The 8,489-nt window shown below is 41.7% G+C and overlaps 1 pseudogene; it reads left to right on the plus strand.

Annotated features, from left to right (window-relative positions):
* The first annotated feature begins 1,549 nt into the window (after positions 1–1,549).
* Positions 1,550–4,464, plus strand: LOC117696044 (PRAME family member 12-like; annotated as a pseudogene).
* Positions 4,465–8,489: the final 4,025 nt, after the last annotated feature.

Here is an 8,489-nt window from a genome sequence, read left to right on the forward strand (position 1 = left end):
CAAGTATCCTTGTGACATGGGGGAGCATGTTTGAGGTCACCAGAGAATGTGCATATCATTGGGATATTACTCTGCTCAGGATGGCTTAACTTGGCCCAGAGGACTCATCATGTGGCAAAAATAACTTGGCTTATCATGTGGCTTCTCTGTATAGTTCAGGACACCCCAGTCTGTTTAAGTGGAAGGAGAGGTGGCAAGAGAATTGAGGGTCCCCTGAGATAGAAGGATGTTCTAGGTATTTTGATTTGTCTCAGATGTCTTCTTAGTGAGCAGGTGTTGGGGACCACACTGCCCCATGCTTTGGGGCTACTATGTTGCTGTCCACACTGCTCCATCTTTGGGGCTAAGTGCTCTGGTCAAGAGAGAGAGTGGGGATGGAGTGGCAAGAGACTTGAAGAATGGAGACAAGACAGGGTGTGTGGTCAAGTATCGTTTACTGTCTCCCATAGACTATATTCACCACCTTTTATCTCTCATTGACCTCTCCTATTGACTTCTCCTATTGACACTATTTGACTTCTTTTATTGACCTCCTACTATTGACTCTATTGACACTATTACAAGAAAATCCTGGGTATTTATAAGCACAAGCAGGAGAACACAGCTGAAGGCATTTTACCACATGCACCATGCAGGTGGGGTCACTAAACAGAAAAACAAGCTATGTGGGATAAACAAGATGTTTGTCAGAGTGTGCTCAGCTGTTGTAGGTTGTTGATAAGCAAGTCTCTATCAGGGTATATGGCTCCAGATGGCTGCAAAGATGATAGCTGCTTTCTAGGGGCTTTCTGCTAAAAGTCGGCTCCCAACAAGCAGAGAAGATGTGAGAGGGAATGGACGCTTACCTGTATGGTTTCTGATCCACAGGTCTGCTGAAGGTGGCAGGAGATTGCATATCCAGAGGGAACACGGTGCTTAGGGCAGATTAGGAGGCCTGAGAGGACTCAATGAGCAGGGAAGATGGTGGAGAAGGGAGGGTTACCTGAATGGTTCAGGTTCCCGAGGTCTGATGAAGTTTGAAGGAAAGATGGTGGGAAGAATGAAGGAAGCCTTTGATAGAAGGCTGCTCAGGGCCTCAATGCATTCAGTCTCTCAAAGAACAGGTTAGCATTTAGCATGGCTCCTGCTTTTAAATATCATGGAAGAAAAATTTTATTCATTTTATACAATATATTGTTCCACTGATTATAGTAAAACTTTAATTGTTTCCCACAAAAGTGTCAGATTCATGTGTGAGTCTCCTGTTACATCTTAGAGCAGGACTCACAGGAAAACTACACTAGATTGTGTAGAATATCAGGGAAGATCTGTTGAAATGGGTGCTTACATATTACCAGGAGGACCTTGAAGGAACTGTGACAAGGAGAAAGACAGATATCTAGTAATCTGAATCACAAAGTTTGCAATGTCACCAGACCAGCGATTGGTCCCCCTTCCTGGGTCATGTAATTAGCGTGGGTAGGGTGTGAAAGGCTTGCTAAAAGAGTTTTAAATGAAATATTTTCTTTCCTTGGATATTTCCATAGCATCTGCATAACTGAAAATCATGATGAGCCTCATGGCCCCACCAGCACTCCAGCAGCTGGCAAGAAGAAGCCTGCTGAAAGATGAAGCCTTGGCCATCTCTGCTCTGGAGGACCTGCCCTTGCAACATTTCCCACCACTCTTCAAGGATGCATTCACCAGCAAACAACCTAACATCCTGAGGCAGATGGTAGCAGCATGGCCCTTCCCATGCCTTCCTGTGGGATCCCTGATGGAGATGCCTCACCTGGAGACCTTGAAACCTCTGCTTGATGGCCTGGATTTGCTGTTGGCACAAAAGGATTGACCCAGGTAAGTAAGACCTTGGTAGCATGGGGTAGGGGGAAAGTTTGTATGGATGGAAGTTTATACAGTACTCACAATGTGGTCCTAGGTGAAGAAGAGGATTCTGATCATAGTGGTCAGTATCTTCTAGAACAGAAATGAAGAAAAAGGACAGTGGTGTATGTAGGACAGCTTAGAATAGAAAGAGTCAATATGCAATGACTCTGGCTCTGCCTCTGGCTCTGGCACTAGAAATGGGACCTGAGTATTTTCTTTCTTTCTTTTTTTTTTTTTTTTTTTTTTTTTTTTTTTTTTTTTTTTTTTTTTTTTTTTTTTTTTTTTTTTGCTTTTCGAGACAGGGATTTTCTGTGTAGCCATGGCTATCCTGGAACTCACTCTGTAGACCAGGCTGGCCTCGAACTCAGAAATCCACCTGCCTCTGCCTCCCAAGTGCTGGGATTAAAGGTGCAAGCCACCACCGCCATGCAGACCCAAGTATTTTCAAGGAATTGATTTAAGGGAGTTTGAATTATGGGTTATGCCGATTACACATTGTGTCTCCTGTCATATGAACTTCCTTCTACTTTACCCACAGAACGTGGAAACTACAAGTGCTTGATTTACACGATGCGCACCATAACTTCGGAAATGTTTGGGCTGGAAGACAGCATATCATTTGCTCTCCTGATGTAAATGGCAACAACCAAGCAGTGGGAAATCATCGCATCCTAGGTGGGAAACAGGCCATGACTGTATTGATGAACTGTTTCCTCATGTCCCACCTTCGCTCCAAATATCTAAAATATGTTTATCGATGGGCCAAGCAGAGGAAAGATGTGATAGAGGTGATCTGTCAGAAGGTAGAGTTTGGAGCGTTTCCTGCCTATGACCCACTGGAGATTTTGGAGGTTTTTGACACAGGCTCAATCCAGGAATTGGAAATAAACACATGCTGGGACATTCACACCCTTGCTTTGCTAGCCCCTGGCCTGGGCCAGATGAAAAACCTCCAGAAACTCACTTTCAAGGAAATCTATGTCCCTGTGCATTTGCCTCGGGACCAAGAGATGGAAGCCTGCTGTTTTAGAGAGATCTTTTCCCAGTTCTCCAAACTGAATAAGCTCCAGCATCTCTATTTGATTGATGTCTACTTCCTGAATGGTCATCTGGACCAAGTGCTCAGGTAAAAAAGGACAGAGAGCTTTTTGCTGGGGTGAGCAAAGTATTTTGTTGTTGGTTTGTTTTACATTAAACATCTGTTTATATAGTGGCTTTCCAGCTCATCTTAAATTTATACAAATGTGAGCTTAGAATAATTGATATAGTACTTTATGCTGTTGTTGCATCCTGATTTCTCACCTTAGTAAAGCAGATTCCATCTCCTCTCCCCTGACTTTCCATGTTTCAGAGGAAATTTGAGCACAGGAAGGGGCTGAGTAGATGGGAAATGAGTGAATGACTGTGGTCAAAGAGAAACCCTATGAACAGAACAGAGGGTGTGTGTGGAAGCTGGAGTACATTGAGATAAATTTTAGCAGGATTGTTCTGAGTGGTTCCCAGTTGATCCTACTGGGTTTCTGTGCTTCCATCATCTGTCCCAAAATATGTTTTCCACTTACCAGTTCAGAAGGAACTGTGTGGAGCTAAGGCAGTAGCAGACACAGTGATTGCTTATGTCCTACCTAGAAGAACATGACATTAGTTGTTAGCTCTTCAACAGGGAGCATCTTGTCCTTGACCTTAATAAAGGTCTGAGAATGACCTTGAGCTAAGGAGACTCTGCAATGTTGATTTCACAGCCTTTTCTCTGCAACCGATAAACTTCAATGTTGTAAAGTCTTTTAACCCTCTCTCTTTCTCTCTAGGGGCTTGGAAAGTCAATTAGAGACCCTTGCTATCACTCAATGATTGCTGTCACAATCAGATATGAAGTATCTGTCCCAGTGTCCAAGCATCCAGCAGCTCAAACACCTGGACCTGAGTGGTGTCACCTTTGTACATTTATTTTATTTATTTTTTATTTTTTTTATTTATATATAATTATTTAAATGAGTACACTGTATCTGTCTTCAGACACACCAGAAGAGGGCATCCGATCCCATAATAGATGGTTGTGAACCACCATGTGGTTGCTGGGAATGGAACTCAGGACCTCTGGAAGAAGAGTCAGTGCTCTTAACCCCTGAGCCACCTCTCCAGCCCCATCTTTGTACATTTAAATGATGCATTTCTAGGAAGCCTGGAACAAAGACTGAGAGCTACTCTGCAGACATTAAAGTTGAAGGGCTGTATGATTATGGACATGCAAATCAGGGCCTTCCTGCCTGCACTGAGCCAGTTTTCCAGCTCACTGAAGTCAATTTTGTGAAGAACTTGTTGTCCATGGGCAGCCTGAAGAAGCTGCTGCAGCATACTGCCAACCTCACACAGCTGACCCTGGAGAAGTACCCTGCCCCTGATGAAGTCTATGGTGACATTGGTGATGTTATTCCATACAGATTTGTACAACTTTGTTCTGAGTTTATAGACACACTCAAAGTTATAAGGCAGCCAAAACAGGTCTACTTTGTGAGTAAGAGATGCTTAGATTGTCGGAAATTTTTTACCTATGATGTGGAGGCCAGGCTATGTTCTTATTGGGAATATACAAAATAAGGTCATTGCTGGGCTCTGATAAATGAAAGACAGGACTCAAGTGACTGATTAGAGACATAGGCCATGTGTACTAAAGCATTTCTGGATGAGCTGTGGAAAAATAATTATTTCATGTCATTTGAATTCCAATCATATTCTTCAGATTTAAAGTTGTTGTGTTGACAAGAAGAACCATGATCTTATTTTCAGCCTAATGTCTACAGTACAGACCCACCATTGGTTAACAACAGTATTCCATAATTGTAGCACTTCCATCCCAGCACTTTCATAATATGAGGGACCCTAGTGGAAGCACAGGTGATAGAGAGGACATTATAAAGAGCATAATGGAATTGAATAGGAGGACTCTGTGCCATTCTGCCTCTGGATGACATCCTCCTATTGGCTGAAATGAACCTAGGAGTATTTTTGTATTAGACTGCTATCACTTTTAAGCTGTGTCTCTTTCATGGAGTGCTCCTGCAGCCTGATATTATCTTTTCACACCACCATTCAAATTATAATCTGTCATAGATTGCAATAAATCAGTTCTGTAAGAACATGTTTATTTTCTTCTTTTACTGAGTTAGTTTTCTGACAACATTATACTTGTGTATTGTGCTAACTCTGGCCCTATAATCATGTGTCCCCTTGTCTCTGCCCCTTCCTTCTCTTGGATCTTTCAGAGTAAATAAAGACCACCATGTTTTTTCCTAGGGGAGATTTTATAATCTCATGATTGATTCGTGAGACCCTATTCAAAGTCCTATATGGAATCATTTGGAGATGTTACTCAGAGGCAAACAAAGCTTGCTGCTCTTCCTGAGGAGCAGAGTTGATTTCCAGTACCCACAAACACCTGTATCTCCAATTCCAGGTGAATGACATTTTCCTCTAGTCTCTGGGAGCCCTTGAGTCAGTTGAGGTGACTAAAAGGTTAGCCTCTCATAATCTAGTCATGGAAGTTTTTTAACTAGGAGCCTGACTTCCCAGCTCACAAGGTGTGAAAGCGGAAGTACAGACAGGATCTTAGTAGGTATTTTAGTGCAGGGCCATGGAGATTTGGAGAGCTCAAGTGGTTGAAAATGGGGTTGATTTAGAGGAAGAAGAAGCATGTGGTCTGAGTGCTGACTAGATGTATAGTTGAGGCACATCTTTCAAAGAGAAGAGTGAGGGGCTGCTTGGAGAGATGGTCTCAGCAAATTCTGTTTGTCTCACATATCTTTCAGGGAAAAAAGATGCAATCTTCAAGCATCTTCCATGTTCACCCTGTCTGAAGAAAACACCTAACATTTTAAACAACTGTTCCCACAAGGGTTAGGACCAACTGCAAGTTAATGTGGGTTGTAAATATTTCCCTAACTTGTTTCTTCTGAGGAAAAAAATCTTTTTATTCTTCTGAATAAAAGAGAAAGAAAAAAGGAAAGAAAGATATAGTATGAGGCCAGCCTGGTCTACATTGAGAGATCCAGAATAGCCAGTGGTATACAGAGAGCCTGAATGTCAAAACAAACAACAAAACAAACAAATTCCCATGTTTTCATTTCATTCATATTAATCTCATCACTCCAGAGTAAGAAACAGGCAGATCTCAATGGACTGATAGGATAGTGTCTAGACTGAATGATTTCCTTTTGGGAAAACCACAAAACTAAAACTAGAGTGGAACTCAAGTGCCCATTAACTAAACCACTCCCCCAATATAAGGTTTTTGTTCATTAATTTAGTAGCTATTTATCTACTCATTTTTAACTTGTGTTTGGGTAAGGTCTTGATCTGTAGCTAAGGTTGATGTAAAACCCCAGTTCCCAGCACTCCTGCCTCAGCATTCCATGTGATAGGATGACTGTTGTAAACCAACACACCTGGCTGAGTTTCCTTTGCATGTGATACACATGGTCCTGAGTGTGTGTCCCATTGGCATGGTTCTGTTCCTGACACTAGACATGCACACAGATTCTCCTAAAAATATTTTCTAAGGACTTTGTGACTTTGTGACACATCGTCACAACTGTGTATTCTTTCCTGTAATGTGTAGCTGACTTGGATGTGCTGTCATTCTTCAGTTGTACTAGCTAGCTACACAAGAGGGCTGAGTCAGGAGGATGGCTTGCAACTGCTGTTGTGAGGCAGCAGTTCTGGACATGCAGTCTCCAAATGGACTTAATTGAATTTGGTCATAGGTGCAACAGTAGAGAGAGAAACTCACTAAGATGCTAACCCTTCATTACTGAAGGAACAGAGGGCTACAGCCTCTCAGGGAAGACTGACACCTAGCTAGCTCACTCTAGTTAGTTTATTCAAACATTATACAAAGTTAATTGGGAATGGGAAAGATTCCAGCTACCAAGATTATCTTGCTCTTACTGCTCATTGGAACAGACAACCCACACCAATCTCAGTCCCCTTTGACTTTGGCTAGCCATAATCAAAAGAAAGAACTTCAGGTTTGCCAGAAGTGTCTCAGTACCAAGATGAATGCAGCTGCATGCTCTCACATAGCACCACGTGCAGACATTCTAAAGAGAAAATATTTCTTCAAGGGTCATACCTTCTCAAGGCAATTTCTCAGCTTCTCCTAATTGACCCAGACATACCAAAGGATTATGGATCATTTAAAGCAGTTTCAAATTTACATCATTTACACAGATGGTGTCCTTGTCTCCTAGTAAAAAAAAAGCATGTCTCAGAAGAATCCATCTAGGAAACTAAGTGGTTGATATCAATAATTTGTGCTAAACCAGGCATGGACAAACACACACATGTTTAGAGCACAGGCTAGTCTTTCAAAGGACCCAAATAAAATTCCCTGCACACATATTAGGTAGCTCACAACACCTAAAATTCCAGATCCAGAGAGATTCTACTTCTTTGGCCTCTGGGATCTTTGGTCCATGTTAACATTTCTCATTAAAGACACACATACACATAATTAAATATAAGAAAAAAATTTAAAGTGTGATAAATGAGATTATTACTCCAGCAATTTAGCAAATGAATGATTGCATAAATAAATAAATAAATGTATATATACAGATGTATACAGTAAAATTAAATTGAAGATGCTTTCTAAGCACTATTTTGTTTATACACAGCAGCCAGGAAAAATCTTGTAATTAAATACTCACAAGTACTTTTCATTTAAAAAGCATATTTTTTTATTTTGGCTTTTTTTTTGTTTTTGGTTTTTCTCCTTTTTTTTTTTTTGACAGTTTATTTGTTTAGTGCTGGCTGTAAAGGAAACTGCTATATAGAAAAGGCTGACCTCCAACTCTGGGATATCCCTGAATCTACCTCCCTTGTGAAGAAGAAACTAGTGTCTCTGGAAAGTTAGTTATAACAAATGATGTTTTTCTGGGCCACACAGGTGAAAGGATATCTTGGTAAAGCAGACACGTGAAGAATATTTTCCTGAAGCAGGCACAAGTGAAAGGATGCTTTAATAAAGCAGACATGTAAAGGTTGCTTGATAAAGGAGTAATTATGGCCCTACAGACAGTAGGAGACCAGCACTGAGCTTTGGTTTGGATTGCTCTTCCCACTCTTTTCCACTATACAGCACCCATGTATTGGTTTGCTTTACATAGCAATGTTGAGCTCAGCTTGTAATAAGGCTGCTATTGAGAGAAACTTGCCAAGAACTGCTTGTGAGATTCCTGTGCCAGCTTCTGCTTCTATGGCATCTCCTGAAGCCAATTGCCAAGCCTGGTGGTTTCTTCAGGATTAAACTACAGCTACAGGTTCCTGCCTAGTGTCTGCCTGCTGAGAGGACTTGATTGAAGCCACTGGTTTCTGCATCTTGGGCTGCCTTGGGTTGCCTTTAGGCTCTGTGCATCCAGGAGCTCAGGAAATCATTCAGCATACCTGTCCACAGGGACATGTCTGAGTCAGAGGGGTCTGGTAAAGCACTCAGGTGCCATATATTCATGCTATGCCTTAGGAAGTATAAGTCTCCCCCATTCCAGGCACCACCACAAGGCCAGAGTCCCCACTCTGCAATAATAGAGGACTCAGTGTGCCCTGTTGTACTCTCTAGAGGTATCAAG

Source organism: Arvicanthis niloticus, unplaced genomic scaffold, assembly GCF_011762505.2.
Source record: "Arvicanthis niloticus isolate mArvNil1 unplaced genomic scaffold, mArvNil1.pat.X S10, whole genome shotgun sequence".
Taxonomy (NCBI): Eukaryota; Metazoa; Chordata; class Mammalia; order Rodentia; family Muridae; genus Arvicanthis; species Arvicanthis niloticus.